The following is an 11,934-nucleotide window of genomic DNA, read 5'->3' as shown; positions in this document are numbered from 1 at the left end:
GATTAAAATCTGAAATGGCGACATCCACCACATGAGAACATGTCTCTATATAATCAATGCCAGGATATTTATAAATTTTTTTGTGACACAAGTTGTCTTTATGTTTATCGACTTGACCTTTTTGTTTTCCGCACAAGAATACATTTATACCTCCACTGGCTTTATACTTTCAGATGTTGGGACTATCCGTCCAACTTTATATTTTTCAGGTGAAATTAATTTTCATTGCGTATTTTTCATTTGGCCAATCATTTATCTGTCCAAATTTCATGACAGATTTGAGCTCAAGATCCTCGTCAATATTAATAATATTGAGCGCTACATTATATTAACAATATCGTCAACAATCATTTTATATCGGTTCTACTATTACCCAATAAAGACATAACTTATTGAGATCTCTTTATCTTATTATCTTCAGGTACCTGAGCCTCTCCCATGAGGTCTTATGAAGTGTTATGTCGTGGTGTTGTTCTAGAGCACTTGCCTCCTTATTATGACCATATTGAACATTTGCTCCTCTCCTTCTTCAAAGAGTTTTATCTTTAGAACCGATTAGTCTATTATGCTTCATGCATGCCATAGACTCTATTTATTATGAGCTTTATTTTATTTGGAGCATTAGCAGCTGAATATGACATTTAGTTTTAGGTCAGCAAATACGCCTGGTAATATTTTGCAAATGAATTATCACTTGAACTTCAAGTTCACATTTTCTCGTATGAGGATCTAGATGTACTCATAATAATTCATTACATGCATTACTTTTTCAGCTGCCCATTTTCTCCCCCTATTGTTGGGATCACCAACAAATATCCCTAGCCTTATTTGGGGATCCATCTTTATGCATTGTGGTGGAACAATTAAATCACATAGCACATTCATATTTCTAGATGGAAATTATTTGGTTTCTGACCCTGAACCGATTGTGATAGGGAGAACTTATCATAACTTGTCTAGATGCGTACAAGTATTGTTGTATATTAAATAATATATCACATACCAAATTTTATTTTGGCAATTTTGTTCTCATAACTAATGGTTTAGATATAACTGGAGGCATACAATTTCTGCTAAACCAACTTGGATTTAAACTAGCATTATCAAGATAAATCATCATAATATATATTATAGAACTGTGCTCTAATAATTTGAGCAATCAATCTTGCAAAAGCTAAACTGCAAGTTGATAACAAATGCACATGTGACCATAGAATAGATGTATCTATTAAAATTATATAATAGTAAACGGTCCACATGGAAAGTGACTGAGCCCATATTTATCACTTTTTATTCGTTCCATAAATCAAGGGATTCAATCCCAACCTTAACTGGTATATAATGAGAATAAGCAGCAGAAGAGAATTCTTGAAGAATCTTATATTTCTTCATTATATGCCAATGTAATTCTCAATTAAATTTTTGCATCATAATTGAACCGAGATGGTCAACCGGTCATGTAAACTAATATTTATTTCAGTAAACCTCTAGTTTACTTATGGCTTGTGATTGTATCATCATGCTTATACTTGTGTAGTACAAATAGAAGAAAAGTCAGGTAACATTTCATATTTACCCGGTATGATTATAGTAATATAAAGGTATTCAATCTTTTTTTCATTTATAGTCTCAATATGCCAACCACTTTGGCTAATATATTTGTAAATCAAAATGTTTCTTTTGAGACTTACTACAAGATTAATGTCATGAACAATTTCATTCATTCGGGTAGTAACAAATTAGTTCTTTCAGATCTCTTAACTGCTTTTGTACTACAAGATCTTTTGTCACACCATCCATATAATGAATGTCTCCTTCACAAAGAGAATCATATCATAATAATTGTCATGTTCAAAATCATCATAAGCAAAATAATTTCTTGCTTTAATTTTGCTTTTAATAACTTTCATAAGGCTTGACAAAATATTTGGCGTATCACATGTATGCGACCAATAATATATTCATGTAAGTACACAATAATATTCATTGTATTTCTTTGTCTCAAACCCCCTTAGAGGTGAGTTGTAGTATTTATCCAACCATGCACTAGTACATTATTATGCATAATCTTTATCACATATATATTTTCACATTCACTTTCAGGAATGAGTATGCATTCTCAATGTTTATCACAAGTCACATTCTCTTAAAAAAAATGGAGTATAATTATTGTGACATGCTTTATAATTTTTTCATACCATTTTGATGGTAAATATTTCCTTTACCTTTTTGAATGATTACATGGAGAACCCTTATTGTTCTCCTTTTATAGTTACCATAATGAAGACAAATTATTATTCCGTCCCTTGCCATGTCTTCGTACATTCATACAATCATAAAAAATTATTTTGTCGTCTTTCAAACTTATCATATATTGTTGCCACATTTGCTTCACTAAATGGAGCATATCAAGTAGGGCGGGCTTCATGATTCTTTCATCGATACTGTGCATTGTGACTCAAATCCAATGCCTTACCCATATAAAGGCATGTTAGGCAAAATATGTTGGGACTCAAACCCAACTCTTATTATTATAGTGTACCAGAACTTAAATATGTCTTAACTAGTTGCATAATAGGCCAAAGTACAAGATTAAATTATCAATCTTGTGGTCAGAAACATAAACAAAATTAGTTATAACAAGATTTAAAAATATAACTACTTTTTAAGGTTGTAGGATGAAAACGTTTCATTCCTTCTAAGTGTTATCACTTTTAGATTTACGTGAATTTAAATAGAAGTGCATTCAAATAAATACTAGATAATATGTTAGAACACTTACCAATTTTGTAAACGATAAACCAAATCAATAAAGTAAGAATAAAGACTAGGACTTGGAAGCATATATATAATTCCTGTAGTACTTCCAGTATCTACATATGCAATCCAATTCACATCACAATATATGGATTATAGATGATAGTCAAAGGCTAAGATTGACTGTAAATCAGAATATCTATTATGCTTACAACTATCCTGCCACAATATTATGTTTATTTATGCATGCATTTAATCAACTATGCAGGAATAGTACCAATTTAGTTCTATTCATTAAATATTACCATAGTAACATTCATCTTAGCGTGAAAAGGGTAAAGGGCACATTGGTTGTCTGATATCTGCGCACATATATGTAAGCACTATTCAGCACGTTAAATATAAGTTAAAGAATTGAGTAGAGCGTACCTGTTTCAAAATTTAATTACAAAATATATATTCATGCATTTTGATTTGGTTCATGAATAGATCCCTTGAAGGATAGCCAAACGATAACTAAAAATTCATATCAGACGTCAAGAAAGAATAAGCAAAAACTATACTGGCCAATGCAGGGCTCACACACTTTCAAGCTATAACAAAATGGAAATAAAATACTGAAAGCTTATTGTGAGTTATCATGGCAAAATAGAAATTTTTTTAGATTAGTGAAAGATAAAAATAAAAATATGAATAAGCTAGAAAGATGAAAACTTATCTTGTATTAGTATCCAGCCCATTGGTTTCTATCTTTATTTTGTTTGATAGCCATAAAATTGTTGGTATAAGGATAGCAAACACAAAGCACAGTCTATGCCTATATGGAGGTGTACGAAAATGGGAGCACAGTCGTGCTGATAACGTGTTATGAAATAAAAGTAATTTAGTAAAATATGAACAAGACATGTTGTTATGAAATAAAAGCAATTTAGTAAAACATGAACAAGAAATAGAGATAGAGAGAAGGAAGAGATTTTCTTCTTCAATTGTGTGTATTTTCTTATCTATTACAAGGCCTTTATATAGGCATGAAAAGTAAAGAAAAATATATCATTGAATATGTCATTAAGTATAGAAATATGTCATTGAATATGTCATTAAGCATTTGAGAAGATCATGGAGGAAGAGTAGACATCCACCATAATTTGATTTTTCTTATAACGAAATGCAAATTTTGGAGTATATATTTAGGGGTTTTCACGAAAAATAAAAGAATTTGGTCTTTTAAGGTGTGTTTGGTATGACGGAAAATGTTTGTTGCACAAAATAGTTTGTAACATATTTTCTTACATATTATATTTTTTTGAAATTGGAGAAAAATGACTTTTTTAGAAAAAGTTAGAATAAAATTTTCCAAAAATTTTATCTGCTCTTACATCTAACCTAAACTCCTTCCCCCTTCTTTCTTCTGCCCACCACCTCTCCAAAAAGGGTTTTTTTTCCTTCAGATTTTAGTTTTTTTCTTTTCTGTCACCGCCTACCCCAAAAAAATCTTTTTTAACCTTTTTTTGTATTTTTTTAATTTTTTGTTTTTTCATTTTCATGCATCACCCTCCAGCCCCACCTCCACCCACCCCCCCTTCCGTAAAAAATTGTATTTTTAATTTTCTAGTTTCTGTTTTTTCATTTTTTTATATAAATTACATATCCTTCAATTAATTTAAGTAGTTGGGTGATGTCACGATCCGAAATTCCCACCTTCGGACTGTGATGGCGCCTAACATTTTACTTGCTAGGCAAGCCAACGTTAGAATAATATTATCTATTTTAAAATAATTTTTAAATATATTAATAACAAGAAAACAAATGCGGAAACAAAGTTTGAAATATAGTGAAATAATCCATCAAACAACGGTGTCTAAATACCATCCCAGAATTGGTGTCATAAGTGCACGAGCATCTAGAATAAATACAAATAAAGGTCTGAATAAAGTAAAGTTGTCTAGAAATAAACACACAGCTAAAGTGAAATAGACGGGGACTTTAGAACTGCGGATGCCATGTAGTTATACCTCAAGTCTCCTCCGAGTAGCTGAAATCCGAGCAAAACTATGGCACGCCGCTGGGACCAACTCCAAAATCTGCACAAGAAGTGCAGAGTGCAGTATCAGTACAATCGACCCCATGTACTGGTAAGTATTGAGCCTAACCTCGACGGAGTAGTGACGAGGCTAAGGCGGGTCACTTACATTACTTGTACGCAATATTAGATACAACAACAATAATAGAAATAAATCAACTAACTCATTTATAATAATTGAAGCCAACTCAGCAGTCATAACCAATTATCATTTTCATCAATTCAGTTGCAGCGTGCAACCCGCTCTCACAATATATTCATCATAATCAATCATGTTGCGGCGTGCAATCCGATCCTCCAATATTAACTTTTTAACAAGTCTGTTGCGGCGTGCAACCCGATCCTCCAATATTGACTTTTAATAAGTCTGTTGCGGCATGCAACTCGATCCTCCAATATTGACTTTTAATAAGTCTGTTGCGGCATGCAACCCGATCTTGGCATGCAACCCGATCTTCCAATATATTCATTATAATCAATCAAGTTGCGGCGTGCAACCCGCTCCTCCAACATTTTCATTTACCAATTCTTATAGAAAAAATTTTCTCAATAAATGTAACAATTAATATAAAATTACGAGACAACAAGCATATAATAATTATGGTTTAATTATGAAGCAAACAATGACAAATAGCAAATTATTTTGAAAATCAGGGAGCAAATAGGCAATTTAATATTTATTATGCTAAATGTCAAATAACAATTAAGGCACATAATTCAAATAGCATGTAACAATTAATGCAGGAATTCAAGAATTTATATTTGCAAAGAATAAGAGAGAAATAATTATTATAATAATTAATTTATGATTAAAAACAATTTATGATTTTTCAAGTAAGCAGGCAAACAATTAATTTGACGAAGTATAGACACTCGTCACCTCGCCTATACGTCGTTTACATGCAATTCACATAACAAACAATTTAAGGATTCTATTCCCTCAAGTCAAGGTTAACCCCGACACTTACCTCGCTTTGCAAATTCTAATCAATTATTCAACCACAACTTTTTCTTTTAAATTTGCCTCCGAAAGCTTCAAATCTATTCACAAAATAATTCAATATATTCAATACTAATCATAGAAATTAATTCCATATGAATTTACAAATTTTCCGGATAAAAGTCTGAAATTTATTAAAATATTCGGCAGTGGGATCCACGTCTTAAATCCCGGAAAAACTTGCGAAATTCGAACACCCGTTCCGATACGAGTTCAACCATACCAAATTTGTCCAATTCCGATATCAAATGGACCTTCAAATCTTAATTTCTCGTTTTTGGAAGATTTTAGAAAAATTTAATTTTTCTTCCATAAATTCACGGATTCATGATATAAACAAGTATGGAATCATGAAATATAATCAATATAGAATAAGGAACACTTACTCCAATATTTTCCGTGAAAATCGCCTGAAAGTTCGCCTTAACCGAGCTCAAAATGACCAAAAATGAGTAAAAATGTCGGACTCTTCGATATATACACTGCCCAGGCATTTCCGCACCTGCGGTACCTGGGTTCGCACATGCGATCTCACATCTACGAAAGGGGTTGCCAGGCGAGGCCTCGCACTTGCGGAGGAAAAATGCGCACTTGTGCATCCGCATCTGTGCAAGGAGGCCGCACTTGCGAAGACCGCATCTGCGATGGAAGTCTCGCTTCTGCGAGCTCGCACCTGCGGTCAAAAATCCGCAGGTGTGATTATAACAGAAGGCAGAAATACATATTTTGCTTAAGTCCAATTCTTGATCCGATTTCAAACTGTTTCATTCTCGGGGTACTCGGAACCCCGTACGAATATACCAACAAGTCCAACAACATAATACGGACTTACTCGGGATCTCATATCACGTCAAACAACGCTAAAATTATAATTCACACCCCGATTCAAATTTTGAGTTTTAAACCTCTAAATTTACAAATCTCGTGCCAAAACATATTAAATGAATCTGGAATGACTTCAAATTTGGCACACAAGTCATAAATGACATAACGGAGTTGTTCAAATTTCCAGAATCGAATTCCGACTCCGATATCAAAAAGTCAACCCCGTGGTCAAACTTGAAATCTTTAGCCTTAAATTGCTAGTTCCGTTAAATGATCATAACTTGAGTTAGGGACCTCCAAATTAAATTTTGGGCATACGCCCAAGTCCCAAATCACAATACGGAGCTACCGAAACTGTTAAAATATTGATCCGGGTCCGTTTGCTAAAAATGTTGACCAAAGTCAACTCACTTAAATTTTAAAGCTACATTTCACATTTTAATCTATTTTTCACATGAAAACTTTTCGAAAAATTTTACAGACTGCGCACGCAAGTCGAGGAATGATAAATGGTGCTTTTTGAGGTCTTAAAACATAGAATTACTTATTAAATTTAAAGATGATATTTTGGGTCATCACATTCTCCACCTCTAAAACAAACGTTCGTCCTCGAACGGAGTTAGAAAAAGTACCTGAGCTAGAGAAAAGGTATGGATATTTACTCTGCATGTCCGACTCGGACTCCCAGGTAGATGCCTCTACCGGCTGACCTCTCCATTGCACCCGAACTGAAGGATAACTATTTGACCTCAACTGTCGGACCTGCCGGGCTAGAATAGCCATCGGCTCCTCTTCGTAAGTCAAATCTTTGTCCAATTGGACTGAGTTGAAATCTAACATATGGGACGGATCACCATGATATTTCCGGAGCATAGACACATGGAACACCGGATGAACCGCTGATAAACTAGGTAGTAATGCAAGCCTGTAGGCTACTTCACCCACCCTTTCAAGAATTTCAAAGGGTCCGATATACCTAGGGCTCAACTTGCCCTTCTTTCCGAACCTCATTACACCTTTCATAGGTGAAATCCGGAGCAATATTCGTTCTCTAACCATGAATGCAATATCATGAACTTTACGGTCGGCATAACTCTTTTGCCTAGACTGAGCTGTGCGAAGTCGATCCTGAATAATCTTGACCTTATCCAAGGCATCCTGTAGCAAATCGGTACCCAACAATCGAGCCTCTTCCGATTCAAACCAACCAACTGGCGATCGGCATCGCCTTCCGTATAATGCCTTATATGGAACCATCTGAATGCTCAACTGGTAGCTATTATTATAAGCAAACTCCGCAAGTGGTAAGAAATGATCCCAAGAACCTCCAAAGTCTATAACACAAGCGCGAAGCATATCTTCCAATATCTGAATAGTGCGCTCTGACTGCCCGTCTGTCTGTGGATGAAATGTTGTACTCAACTCCACCCGCGTGCCTAACTCACGCTGTACAATCCTCCAGAAATATGAGGTAAACTACATACCTCTATCTGAAATAATAGACACGGGCACACCGTGAAGGCGGACAATCTCACGAATATAAATTTCACTAACCTCTCTGAAGAATAGGTAACTGCCACTAGAATGAAATGGGCTGACTTGGTCAACCTGTCCACAATGACCCAAACTGTGTCAAATTTTCTCTGTGTCCGTGGGAGCCCAACAACAAAATCCATAGTGATACGCTCCCACTTCCACTCAGGAATTTCTAACTTCTGAAGTAAACCACTAGGTCTTTGATACTCGTACTTAACTTGCTGACAATTCAGACACCGAGTTACATGTGCAACTATATCCTTTTTCATTCTCCTCCACCAATAATGTTGCCGCAAATCTTGATACATTTTAGCGGTACCTGGATGAATAGAATACCTGGAACTGTGTGCTTCTTCAAGAATTAATTCACGAAGCCCATCCACATTAGGCACACAAATACGGCCATGCATTCGCAGAACTCCATCTTCCCCCACAACAACCTGTTTGGAATCACCGTGCCGCACCGTGTCCTTAAGGACAAGTAAATGAGGATCATCATACTGCCTCTCTCTTTGCGCTTATGTAAAGAAGACCGAGCGACTGTACAAGCTAGAACCCGACTAGGTTCTGAAATATCTAACCTCACGAACTGATTAGCCAAAGTCTTAACATCTGCAGCTAGTGGCCTCTCACCAGCCGGAATATACGCAAGACTGCCCATACTCACAACCTTTCTACTCAAGGCATCGGCCACCACATTGGCCTTTCCAGGGTGATACAAAATGGTGATATCATAGTCTTTCAACAACTCCAACCATCTTCTCTGCCTCAAATTAAGATCTTTTTGTTTGAAAAAATACTGAAGGCTGCGATGATTAGTAAATACCTCACACGAGACACCGTAGAGGTAATGCCTCTAAATCTTCAGTGCATGAACAATGGCTGCCAATTCTAAGTCATGAACAGGATAATTCTTCTCGTGAACTTTCAACTGCCGCGATGCATATACAATTACCTTGCCATTTTATATTAATACAGCACCAAGCCCAATGTGAGATGTGTCACAATATACCGTATACGATCCTAAGCATGTGGGTAATACCAATATTGGCGCCGTAGTCAAAGTGGTCTTGCGCTTCTGAAAGCTCAACTCACACTCGTCTGACCATCTGAATGGAACACCCTTCTAGGTTAGTCTAGTCAATGTACTTGCTATAGATGAAAACCCTTCCACGAACCGACGATAATAACCTGCCAAACCCAGGAAACTCCGGATCTCTGTAACCGAAGTAGGTCTAGGCCAATTCTGAACAGCCTCAATCTTCTTAGGATCCACCTTTATGCCTTCTGCCGATACAACATGTCCCAAAAAGGCAACTAAGTCTAACCAAAACTCACATTTTGAAAATTTGGCATATAAATGATTATTCTTCAAGGTGTGAAGCACACTTCGAAGATGCTGCTCATGCTCTTCTCGACTGCTGGAGTAAATCAAGATATCATCAATGAATACAACCACAAAAGAATCCAAATAAGGCTTGAACACCCAATTCATCAATCCATAAATGCTGCTGGAGCATTTGTCAACCCAAATGACATCACTAGGAACTCGTAATGCCCATACCGAGTCTGAAAAGCTGTCTTAGAGACATCAGATGCCCTAATCTTCAATTGATGGTAACCAGATCTCAAATCAATTTTTGAAAATACCTTGGCACCCTGAAGCTGATCAAATAAGTCATCAATTCTTGGTAGCGGATATTTGTTTTTGATAGTGGCCTTGTTCATCTGCCGATAGTCTATACACATCCGCATCGAGCCATTTTTCTTCTTTACAAATAATACTGGTACACCCCAGGGCCAGACACTGGGTCTAATGAATCCCTGATCAAGCAAGTCTTGTAACTGCTCTTTCAATTCTTTCAACTCTGGTGGGGCCATACGGTATGGTGGAATAGAAATGGGCTGAGTGCCCGGAGCCAAATCAATACAGAAGTCAATATCTCTGTCGGGTGGCATCCCTGACAAATCTGCAGGAAATACTTTTGAAAATTCACGAACAACTGGTACTGAGTCCATAGAAGGGACATCCGCACTGGGATCGCGAATATAAGCCAAATAGGCTAGACATCCTTTCTCTATCATACGCCAAGCTTTCATATAAGAAATAACCCTGCTGGCAGAATGGCCATGAGTTCCTTTCCACTCTAATCGAGTTAACCCCGGCATAGCTAGGGTCATTGTCTTGGCATGACAGTCAAATATAGCATGATAAGGAGACAACCAATCCATACCCAAGATGTCATCAAAATCTACCATATCAAGAAGTAGAAGATCCATACTAGTTTCAATATTACCAATTGTAACCACACACGAACGGTAGACATGATCTACTACCACAGAGTCTCTCACCGATGTAGATACACACACAGAAACACTTAGAGAATCACAAGGCACAACCAAATATGAAGCAAAATAGGAGGACATATAGGAATAAGTAGATCCTGGATAAAATAGAACTGAAGCATCTCTATGGCAAACTGGAATAATACCCGTGATCACAGCATCAGATGACTCGGCCTCAGGCCTAGCTGGAAAAGTATAAAATCGGGACTGGGCCCTACCACTCTGAACTGCATCTCTGGGATGGCCTCTAACTGGCTGGCCTCTACCTCTAACGGTCTGACCTCCACCTCTAATGGCCTGACCTCCACCTATAACGGTCTGACCTCCACCTCTAATGGCCTAACCTCCACCTCTAATGGCCTGACCTCCACCTCTAACTGCCTGACCCCTACCTCTAGCTGGATGAGCAGGCGGTGAAGCAACCGGAGCCGGTATGATGGCACGAGAATCTTGCCGAGATCTGTTACTCACTAATCTAGGGCAATACCTCCTGATGTGACCAATGTTCCTACACTCATAACACCCATCCTGATGCCGTAGCTGCTGAAGCTGAAGCTGACCCAGATGGGCCGGATAACCACTGTAGTATCTCTGGAGTGGTTGTGCACTGATAGGAGCTGAATGTGCACTGAATACTGGCTGCCCAGAGTAAGGCATAATAGGACCGTGACTCTCTGAAGCACCGGGAGATACATGAAGTACTGAATGAAACGGTCTGGGAGGTTGACCCCTACCAAAATTACCCTGGCCTCCATACGAGGCACCATTGTAACCACCGAACTGATGAGGCCTCTTATTGGACCTCTGCCATCTTTCCTGTGCAAGAACCATCTCGATCCTCCTTGCGACATTAGCAGGCGCCTGAAAAGAAATCTCACTTCCAGTCTCCTTGGCCATCTGAAGTCTGATAGGGTGAGTGAGTCCCTCAATGAACCTCCTAACTCTCTCTCCCTCCGTAGGTAGTAAAAGGAGAGCATGACGGGCCAAATCCACAAAATGGGACTCATACTGAGTAACAGTCATACTGCCCTACTGTAGACGCTCGAATTGCTTGCGGAATTCCTCTCTCAGTGTGATAAGGAGGAACTTCTCCATAAATAGCTGAGAGAACTACTCCCAGGTAAGTGCAGGTGATCCGACTGGTCAGGTCAATGCGTAATCTCTCTACCACCTCTTGGCGGAACCCGTCATTTGGAATACAGCAAAATCAACCCCATTGGTCTCAACTATACCCATGTTCCGCAACACCTCATGGAAGCGTTCAAGATAATCCAGTGGGTCCTCAGAAGGTGTACCACTGAAGTAAACTGGAAAGAGCTTAGTGAACTTATTCAGTCTCAATAAGGCCTCAAAAGACATGACGGCCTATCACCGGTCTGTGCTGCAACAA

The sequence above is a fragment of the Nicotiana tomentosiformis genome, chromosome 11, assembly GCF_000390325.3.
Source record: "Nicotiana tomentosiformis chromosome 11, ASM39032v3, whole genome shotgun sequence".
Taxonomy (NCBI): domain Eukaryota; kingdom Viridiplantae; phylum Streptophyta; class Magnoliopsida; order Solanales; family Solanaceae; genus Nicotiana; species Nicotiana tomentosiformis.
This window is presented reverse-complemented; position numbering follows the sequence as displayed.